The sequence below is a fragment of the Dermacentor andersoni genome, chromosome 6, assembly GCF_023375885.2.
Source record: "Dermacentor andersoni chromosome 6, qqDerAnde1_hic_scaffold, whole genome shotgun sequence".
In the NCBI taxonomy this organism is placed as follows: Eukaryota; Metazoa; Arthropoda; class Arachnida; order Ixodida; family Ixodidae; genus Dermacentor; species Dermacentor andersoni.
The window spans coordinates 137,977,233-137,988,749 of record NC_092819.1 but is presented as its reverse complement, the minus strand read 5'-3'; positions in this window follow the sequence as shown (position 1 = coordinate 137,988,749).

The window sequence follows — 11,517 nt, the reverse complement described above, 5'->3', positions numbered from 1 at the left end:
ACGTTGATAGTGCTTACAGTATTTTTTTTTTTTTTTTTGTAGACGTGACGATAGCAGATTCGGCTCATTTAGAAGTTGTACATTTACTTTCTTGAACGCATCGGTTTTGCATTTTCGCTACACATGAGTCGCTTCAAGGTCTGTGCATTTGCTTTTATTTTTTACCACGAGCTTGCTTTTGCAGCAGGTACGCACTCTCATGAAAAATAAAACAGTCATTTTAGTTTGGCTTTGGTCTGAAGCAAGTTTCTGGCACAAAATAGAGCTGCGCGCGCACTCTTTCGCTGCGGTGCGAGCAGAGCCAGGATTTTGAAACGTTCTCTTCGTGTTTTGTGCGTAGTTAGAACGGCGCTTCAGCCGCGTTATCAAGGGGCTCTCGTTATTGATGTGGCCAGTCGGCCTTGACAGACGGATAATAAGTGACGTAGACAGGAAGGAATAGCGGCGAAGCCGTGAAACCTGCAGCCAATGTTCCTTCCGTACCATTATCAATGGGGATGCGCTGTCTCTTCGGGCTTGCGACAGGCAATGCAGTTGCTTTCAATGAGCTTATTTGAGATTACGATACAGGTGGGAGCGCAGTCACGTGGTATTTTTCATATTTCGTGAGGTTTGTTTGCCAGTCGGAAAGAATTCCGCGCAATTAGTACTTCGCTGGAAACGCAGAGTTTAGATGTCATCTGGAGGGGCCTGGGGGTGCCTACAAATGCCTCATTTACACTTTGATAACTAGGACAGTACTTATCGAGTTAGATGATTACGATTATCTGAATAAATTACTGTAACGAAAGAATTACTGGCGGCTACTCCACTGTACTGCAAAAAATATGCACTAAGTTTTCGTCGAGTAACGCAATGGCTCTTCTTTTAAAACTTGGTGCATGATAGTTGGAACACCCCGTGTACTTCACTCAACCGAAATCGGATTGCTCGAAATCGGAATCAATGGCAATCATGCGCAGCAGCGCTTTACTCGGACCCACAGAAAAAAATATGAGAGAGAGAGCCTGCAATTTCTCCGCAAAGGCAAAGCAGTATTAGTGATAGCGAAGTGTATGACAATTACACGAAGGAAACAGAAGGGTTTGGGTGCGAGCTAGCTGGTACGGATCATTCATATTTAAAACAGTGCCAAAAACACGGACAAGGGAGGACACAGGACGAGCGCTGACTCCAACAACACCTTTATTGGTGCCTGCGCAACTATATACAATTATGCCTGTTATTATTTGCGCCTGTTGCAAATTGTATATAGTTGCGCAGGCTCCAATAAAGGTGTTGGCAGTCAGCGCTCGTCCTGTGTCCTCCCTTGTCCGTGTTTTTGGCACTGTTTTAAATATGAATGACACGAAGGAAAATTACACCCTCGAGAGACGCCAGATTCTTGGTGGTGCGAGAGGACTCGGGCTGAGAAATTGAACTGTGTCCTACTATGAGGTCTTGTAGATGAGTTCGTAAATGAATCCAGTTTAACTCTCAACATAATAAAAATTGAAAGAAAATCCCTAAAAGAAAAGTACTACTGGCAGTGCCGTGCGAGCGCGGCTCCTACACGTACGGAGTACGGCTTTCCCGCAAGCATTATTACCCAAAATGGCATGCGTTGGCATAACTCTGGCTCCCGTAAGGGAGCCCATACAGTAACTATGGAGTCGTGGATCCGGACGCATCAGGGCATTAGGGAAGGATAGCGTCCATGAAGGAGGAAGGCCCAGAGCCGTAAAGAAGGAATAACGGGGGGAATATTGTGCTACTGGCGCTGTTGTAAGCGTAGGTCGGCAGTATCTAATCGGACTTGGTACGGTCGGCGGAGACGTACATGGCGATCGTGTCACCAAGTCTACGATTAAATTGCTCAGTCATTCCCTTGACATGGGGATACGTTGGTAGTTTATACGTTGGTAGTGAAATGGGGGCAATGCTGCATTCAAGTGGAACGGCTTCTGCGTATTCGGAGAGAAAGCAACGTCCGCGATGGCTGAGCAGCTCACGAGCCGCACCGTGCCAAAGAATGAAGTTATGAAGGATGAACAAGGCTACTCCACGTGATGTGGCAGACGGAGGCGCTGAATGTTTTGTCATATATCGAGTGAGGCAGTCCACAACAACTATAACCAAGCGGTTGCCACTGGAGTGTTCGGAAGGGGTCCGTGCGAATAGATTCCGGTGCGGTCGAAAGGCCGGGAGGGACAGGGCAGGGGTTGAAGTGGCCCAGTGGTCGCTAAGGAGCACTCTTGGGGCGTTGTCACTCGAAACACGAGAGGCCGTACTGTCGGACGAAGCGGTACATTCACGCTAGTAGTACCGGAACCGCAGGTGTGCGTAGGTCTTTAATAATCCAGCATGGACACATTGTGCGTCCGCACGAGAGGAGGCACAGATGTCTAAACGTAAAGGCGGGGAATTACCAGCAACCATTTATGGCCATTGCGGCGGTACAGAAGCCCATCGCAGAGGGAAAAATGATGTGCAGTGCGTCGTAGCATGCGGTTGGTGGTACGTGGCGACGGTTCAGACAGAAACTGAGAGGGAGGCTATCCAAAGACCCTGGCGTTGCTCGAATTGCATGTTCGCATATGTAAGGAACGAAGAATCATAGCTGTGCACAGACGCTGCTCCAGACTAATGGGAAAATGGAGAAGCGGGAAAGGGCATCTGCATCTGCATGCTTACGGCCGGAGCTGTAGAGGACACGAATATCATGGTCTTTGAGACGTAGTGCCCAACAAGCCAGGCGAGCAGATGGATCTTTGAGGGAAGACAGCTGGCGCAAGGCATGGTGACCAGTCACAATGTCGAATGGTCGATCATGCACATGAGGCCGAAATTTTGGGATCGCCCAAACAACGGCTAGACATTCTTTCTCCGTACCTGTAACTGAATAGTTTTCTTCCGAATTGGTGAGGGTGCAGCTGGCGTAAGAATCAACGTACTCTTCGAAGCCAGACTTGCATTTGGCAAGAAAAGCGCGGAGGCCGACATCACTCGCGTCCGCGTGGATTTCAGTATAGGAGCGTCCCAGTCAAGATGGTGCAGAACAGCAGGGGATGTTAGGAGATGGCGTAAAGTGGCAAATGCGTCGTCAAAAACGGGAGCCCAAGCCGAAACTTGTTGGTTGTCGGCGACAATCTGTGTCAAAGGGCCGATGACGGACGTAATGTTGCGGGCGAATCGGCGAAAATACGAACGAAGGCCGACAGAACTGCTGAGTTCTTTCCTTGTAGTCGGCCTGGGAAACACGGCGACGGCTCGAAGCTTTGCAGGGTCGGGAAGAACGCCATCGTTGCAAACAGCACGTTCTAAGATGGTGGACGGGCGTGCAGGAAAATGGCACTTATTAAAATGAGCTGGGCAGTAAGGCAAGTGAGGACTCTTGCGAAGCGCGTGAGATGAAAATCGAAGTACCTCGAAGACTGACTACGACAAAGGCTCGTATGTCATTTGAGGCCTCGAAGTATGTTGTCCAGGAGGCCGTTCAAAAGTGGCAGGCACGTTGCAAAGGCCGAATGGCATCACGTTAAAATCGTATAACCCATCGGGAATGATCAATGCCATCTTTGGGCGGTCAGCTTCAACAGATACTTGCCAGTACCCCGACACAGGAAAAGAAAACTATGTAGACGGAAAGAGCGCAAACTATCAACTGCATTTGTTCGTTTCGAAGCTGCATATACAGGCTATGTTCACCCTTGACAAAACAGCAAGGAGGGGCAGGGGGGAAATGGCAAATCAAGCCTTCCTCACCAGGCCTGCCAATCAGGCCTGCAAAAGCTGCGCAGAAAATAGTTTTCCACATTATATAAGGTAACAGAAGTGTCACTTACGCAGTCATCACCCTTTTACTTGCTGCGAAAAGCTTCTAAGAGCTCACGGGCTATCTTATTCTTGCTTCTGCCTAGAATCCTAATGTTGTTGAACAGTGGTTTACGTCTTTCCGTGCTATGGAATCAGCGGGCAAGTGTGCTCCTTCTCTTTTCCAAATTGACAACGCATGTTCCCCTGCGCGTTCATTCACGCAGCACCCTGTTTGGCCCACAAATACTCGGCCACATTTGAGCCCGTGGCACATTTCACGAAAGTTGCCGTATGCTTCATACCGCAATCGCTTCATCGGGCTCCTCCTCTAATCCTCGGGCGCAACCCAGCGAAGTTAATTGGAGCATAAAAAAAACCACAGGGCCGCCATGCCTCTTTGCCACTTTTGTTTTTATGTTGTGGGCGACTTAGTGTATATATGGCACAACCGTGGTTTTCTTTCTGAGCAAGAAGCACACAGTGCTGCTGCCACATTTTTCTTTTTTTTTACCTTCTTAAGAAGATTCTCGGTCACTGTTGTGATTACCTAGCAGGTAAAGCCAGCTGAAAAGCACCCTGTTAATTTGATTACGGAAGCTGCCGTGCATTGCATGCGGGCATGGTTTTGTAAAAAGAGATTCCAGGCACGATTTTGCAATGGCATTCCTAACTATCTTCGAATGCGCAGAATCACAAGGTGGAAGCTCTTTTTGTGATCGTGGTGCGTAATTCCAGCAGATATGATGCAAGCCGAACTGCAATTTAAGATCTAAAAACTGCAACGAACCGTTCATCGGAAGTTCTTGGGTAAAATTCGAACCCTTCCCATATTATCTGCAAAGGGTTAAAATACTGCTCACTGAATCCGTGCAGGTCAAGGTGCTTTGTTTGGATACAACAAACGTATGAGAAGTTGTCAACATAACTAAAAGCCTCGAGTACCCCCTGATTCACGATTCAGGGAACGGTTATCACACAGGATCGGGGCGAGAGGAACCAGTTGCCAGAGGAACTCCGTTATTTGATCGGCAAGAACGTGGAAGGCCTGCAGCTGACGTTGGTGCGAGAAAATGCAGTCTGCAGTCTGCAGAAATGCAGTCTGCATTCAGTCTGCAGAAAGTCTGCATTTCTGCATTTCTGCAGACTAGATCTTCTGCACGCTCAGAATAGTTCGATACAAACGCGCTTGGCGTCTCCATTCAGAGCGCAAGACCTCGACGACACGTATTCCGTGGCCGACGGACGGCAGGAGTCCACCGAAGAACACGCCGACTTCTTGAGGTAGTCGCTTTATCCGGAGACAGAAATAAATCTCCCGAGCACGACATACTGAGACGGCGATGCTTGAAACGCTACTGCGCGACGAGAAAGGCATTATAGGATTTTACGTGCCAAGACCACGATTTGATTATGAGCCACACCGTAGTGGGAGGACTCCGGAATAATGTGGATCACGCAGTTTTTTTTTTAACTAAGCGCACGAGTGTTTGCGCATTTTGCCCCCCATCGAAGTGCGGCCGCCGTGGCCGGGATGGTACATTTGGGTGCGTTCCTGGTTCATATTTGAAAAGGCGGCAGCGCAAAAAAAAGACACAGACGAAACGAGAAGGACGAGCGCTGGTGACAAGGACAACCATCTCAGAGACACATCCGTGTCTTTTCTTGCATTGCCGCCTCTTAAAATATGTACCAACAACCCGCCTAATTCGCCGCACTGGTTCATAATGTCAGCTCCATGGTTACGAAACCATAGATGAGCCAAATTACTCAAGTAGAAGACGACATTGTCCAATTTGGCAGCGTCATCAGATTTGTTGCTTGCACTCACTCACTCACCCAGTCATCCACATTGTGGTCTTCGGTGCCTTTGCCAGGGTCTCGCTAGCTTGGAACGCCGGAACAGATGACAGCCGGAGGTAGGATCTTGCGGTGCCACGTCGTCAGGTATAGCTGAGGCTGGAAATAGGGTATGGGTACGGAGTTCCGAGGTGAACAGGGAAACCAGCACATCCACCAAATTTAACTATTTCGTTACCGCGAGAAAATGGTTGTTTTTCATAGGTCTCGAAAAAAAAATTATTTACCCCTACAAATAATATTCCAGCACACATTGCAGCATAGCACATGTTCACAATGAAATGCTCTTCCTAAAAACACACGTTGCCAAACAAAAAAACTATTAGGTAAAACAAAAATTCTAGAAAGCGCCATTTTGGCTGCACATTGATAAAAACAAGAAAAAACATAATACAAGAACGTTAATATCAAAGGCAATTGAGAATATACATTCTTGTCTTCCGTAAACAGCTATCACGTTGTTATGAAACAAAAAAAATGCAATGGGGGAGGTGGTATTATGTAAAAGTCCACCTAGGGGACTGTCCATTTCGGCCGTTGCTGATAGGATGCGGCTGTACGAGCGAGGAGGAGACGAGCAGCCCTATCCAATCAGCAACGGCCGAAATGGACTCTCCACTAGGTGGACTTGTCTCATACCAACGTGACAGCTGTTTACGGAAGACAAGAATCAGATAGGGCAGCACTATTATATCGGTAAAACAGGCGGTTTACGACACACGACATTGCCTTAACAGACTGCGCTCTGCGTGAATAAATCCACCAGCTTTTCTTTTTCCTTTCCGTAGTCTATGCTATTATGATCGAATCATATGTCGCATTGCAACTCAGCCGCGTGAGCTGAGAGGCAAACATTTGTATTCCGCCTACGGGCACTTTTCGCGTGACGAAGAATCCTGTATTGTTGCTTCCTTTTTACATTATTTTACCCCCAAACTGCCGACTAACCTTAACCGCTCGTTGATGCTGCGCCACATCGAGATAATAGTTTATTGGTACCATAAGAAAACTTAAAACTAGCATACCACCTGTTCCGACCAAAAGAGGTCGATAGCGAGAAAACAGAAGGTAGGCACGGGGACCAAGAGCAGCTTACGGCACCGGGCAGGCTTGTCCTTCCCCTTAGGCCGTGTGCAGCCAGTCTTAAGTGCTCTTCTGCGGCTTCACACCCACCGCGGTTCGCTTCCGTCTCGCCCCGACCGCGTCGACCTTCCCCGACGGTCCTCGCCCTGGCGACGCTGCCTCGGCAACAGTCGCTGTTCGCTCCCGTCATGCCCCTGTGGCACCCATCCACTCCGACTGGTTTTCAAGCAAAGTGCAAACAAAGCGAAAAGCGCTCGATTACTTTTCACTAAACATTTCCGAGTCATAGTCTGCTATTTACGACACAGTTGTTTATTTAACGCAGCGACGAGGAAAACTACCTGCGAAGCGAGTTGAATGCACAACATTGCAGCTTCCTCAATTCGCTGCGTACTTGAAGGGTCACTATCAAAAAACATTTCAAGTATTCTTTGAAAGCTCTATTATCGTCGATTTCGCGACGAAAGGTTAATTACTATACACGAAATATCATGTCAACTTTAATTTTTGCGAATTTCGCGGCGTCATGACAAGAACCACTGGCGGCGTCGCCATCAGTCATTGTTGGGGTTCTTTCTAGCTAGCCAGGTCATTTGTGACTAAGAGTGCGTGGATAAGGGTGATCCACTAATAAAGCTAGCGGTATTTTTTTTTCTTTTACGGTCCAAATTTGAACACTAAAGAGAAATTACGAACAGTTTTTCACACTGTCAGCTTTCAGTCGGCTCCTCAGCGATGAAAGCCGATCAGTAACAAATGGCGGCTGATTCGTGACGCATAACGCGGCAAGTGGGCGTCGTTAGGCAGTCGAGGACACTGAGCATCGTGCTAAGCAAGTAAATCATGTATACTACAAACGAGCAAATGTGCATTGTAATGTACTTCCAACCTACGCGCCTTCGCTTCTTAAGCCTAGCACTTCTATCACTTTTATTTTTATTTTCTTAGTTAGTTATTATTTGTTCTGATGGCGCAGGGGCTGTGGCCTGAGCAAACTAGGGCAAAAGAAACAAAGATGGTTAGCAATGCTGTACAATGTGTAAGAAAAGAAACTGAGGAGTCAGCGAAAAAAAAAATGAGGTAATCGCACTGAATGAAGGTGCGGGCGAGAGTTCGGAACAAGGAATCTCTCTAGCGAGCATCACGTGATATAGGCATGTAGGAAGGAAATACTATTTCGTCAGCGTCAAGGTGGGGCGAATAGGCGTGGTTTCTTCCGGCGGGCGAAATCGGCATCGGCGGGCAAAAGAGCATCGCACGCGTAATGCCAAGACATCGGATCGTTCCCCGCCTGCGGCAAGTCGTTTTCTCGTCCACTTTCATTGTTATTATTTGTTTATTTCAATTAGTAAGTACAAGTAATTTCCCCTGTGTTTTCCTTGGTGTACTCGTTTGTTGGCTTCTCATGATATGATTAATAAAAATCGGGCCCCTCGGTTAACCCCCTTTCTTTGCGACCTCTTTAGTGATACAGTGGCATGACGCAGAATCCCTAGGCTGTGCAAGCTGACTTTCAAAGCACCAATACAGCTAGGCAAGCGAATGGAGGCAGCGCTGAACTGTTGCTAATAGTGAGGAGAACGTGCATTTCAATCAATATGTTGCAAACCATCTCGACTGGTATTTCGAAATTCTCATGGGTCTTTAGGCATTCGCTCTATGGTGACGTAGTTTTTTTTATGTATGCCTAGCAAGAGTTTGCACAGAACCACTGTGGAGCGGCCCTCCTTAATTTAAGACATCTTCGTGGTACCTACGGTATTATGCGACATTTCCTTGTAGGTATGGGAACGTATCTGAGAATCGAGTGTTGCAAAGCGCAGGACCCCGCCATAATTATGCTGCGCATGTTTAGCTGACTTTTCTGCTTTAAAGAAAATGTTCGTGAGCACTACAATCAGAGCACTGTTCGGCACAGGCGTGTGTCGACTGGTTTGACGCTTCAGCCGCAGACATACCCTTCGTAAAGGCTCGAACTCTGCTCAATATGTCAATATTCCGCTTCAAACACGCGTCTGCTTCGCCGTACGGACCGATTATTTATGCTATGCATACATAACGTGGAGGTACCATATATATATGTTGTTGCCCCAGCGTTATGAGCAAAAGGTACTCATGCGTTTCTTAGAAAAAACATTTGCGCTAATAATATAAATTGCATTGTATTGTATTGTATTGTATTGTATTGTATTGTATTGTATTGCATTGTATTGCATTGCATTGCATTGCATTGCATTGCATTGCATTGCATTGCATTGCATTGTATTGTATTGTATTGTATTGCATTGCATTGCATTGCATTGCATTGCATTGCATTGCATTGGGTTTTATGGCGCATAAGCAACTCAGGCTATCGTGCGCCAAACACATGGTATAATTTATTTCAAAAATTGGGTATCCTCAGCGAAGGTCCTTGTCCGGACAAGGATTCTGAGGAGCCCAACAAATCAAATGAAGACCTCAGCCTTCTCAGGACTGAGAAAATGGATGAGGTGCATCATAAGATGCGTGAAAAAACTGGGTAAGAATTTTTAGAATTAGTAGTTCTGTGATATATTTCGTTTAGGATCCCTGCGTCTTTCAAAAAACTAAAAACAGACGAAGTTCCTACAAGTGGTTTATCTCCTAAAAGTAGACTGGGATGGAAGGGAATGCGTTCATTGTAAAATACAATAAAATACTTTTTCCTTAGCCGTTCGACTTGTGTGCACGAGAATAAAATGTGATTTACAGTGAGTTAATTTCCACATTTCTCACATAAGGGTTTGTCTTGTTTTGTCAGTAGAAAGTTATGTGTTAGGTGTGTGTGTCCGATGCGCAGGCGGCATCTCCATGATCTCCATTCTCCTAGAATAGTATTATAAATCCTAGAATAACATAAATCGCTTGTCTGAGGACTCCTACTCAGAAGACGTGCCTTGAGCGACGACCGGCTCACATTTTCAACTTGCAACATACTGCCTAAAATGATGGGGAACGTGGTCGTTGAACCTGATTTAATAACAGATCGAATTCTCACAATTTTTTTTTTGCACTGGCGCTAATATAGCTACCCCCCCCCCCCAAAAAAAAAATGCCTTAGACTCCTGGGCACCGATGCCAATATTTAAAATCGTTGTCAAGAAGGTCAGAAGAAGGACAGAAGTTATTTGACCTTCAGGGTGGAGTGCCTCGTGCGGTGCCAGTTATTGTGAAGCAAACTTGGATCCGTGTCCATATCGTTCAATGACTTGTTACCCTGGGAAAGTCCTACGTAAATCTATGAGAGTCGCAAGCGATGCCCTTTTTAAGAAAATTTGCACCCTTTGGGTATTGTGTTGCACGGCAACAATTATCGTCATCTTCCTTGCGCAAAACGTTTCAGTGAAGCGACAGCCAGGCTTCGACAGTGAATCTGTGACGGACAATAAGTACGTAAGACGCTATCGCGTCAGGTGAAGCCCTGCCCGTAAGTAGAATACAGTGCCAGGATCTCCCGCGTCAAACTTACGTACGTCCCTCGCCCTCAGTCCATGAGCGGTACTCTGCGCCATCCCGTTGCCCAAGGAAGCGACGCTGTTCGCTCCGGTCTTGTCGCCCCCATCCTCCCGGACTTAGCAACCAAGCGTGAAAAGCAAAACCGACACTAGCAATTCATAATTCTTTTAGTTAGGACACAGTCGTTCATCAAATATAGCGACGCGATAGACCACTAAAGGGAGCTGTTAATTTCGTGAGCTTGCCGGTTCCCTAATTGCCTACATAACTCCTGTCACAACATTTCTGAATTCTAGAAGTTACGGCACTAGAGATGCCCCGTTGTAAATCGCCGCCGCAGTTTAGTCATAGTAACCGTAGCGTGCCCTTGTAGCAGTTCTCTATACTAACAGACTCAGCATACAAAGATGAAGCGTACAACGAGGCATAACAAAATCAAACCTAGAAATGCATAAAGTCGAAATTTAGTACGCGACCGACATGTTTTCCCAAGAGTGTCGGAGAAGTTCCACGAAAGTCTGCTGTGGCTAAGGTACTCCAACAGCGGACGGGCGACTAGACGCAGTGTTCAAGACAGGATACTGCTACAAGACAGGATTCCTTACTGCGACGCGCCCCTCGTTTGTGATACGTCTACCGGAAGTCCTCGTCCTTACGTGCCTCGCCCACACCCCGGGCCGTCATTGATACCCTCCATCCGTTGGATCGCTGGCATTCGCGCAACACTCGTTATTTCTCGTTATGTACCGCCCAGTGTCAGCGTAGACGTTCGTCGCTCGTCACGCGCACGCCTCAACCACCAACAGCCTAAAGTGCATCGCCACACTGCGACCCCTCTAGGCACATTCCCGTCTCCGGACGCCCGCTTCGGCCATCTGCACGTCGATATTGTTGGCCCCCTTCCGCCCTTCGGGAAGCTTCGCTACCTGTTAACCTGCATTGACAGGTTCACCAGGTCGCCTGAAGCGATGCCACTCCTGAACATAACGACGCAGTCGACAGCTCGAGCGCTTATCACAATCTAGATTAGCCGCTACGGTGTCCCTTCCACCATTACGACTGACCATGGTCGTCAGTTCGATTCAACACTGCTCGCCCATCTATCTCGGCTACCTCTTACCACCCGATATCCAATGAGAACACCGAACGTTTTCACCGCCAACTGAAGGCTTCACTCATGGCTTCTCATGGATCGAGCGCCTTCCTTTCGTTATGCTTAGCACCCGCACCGCTCTTCGCAGTGACTCTTCCACCAGCGCCGCCGAGCTTGGCACGTTTGGCACCACTCTACGAGTCCCTGGCGAA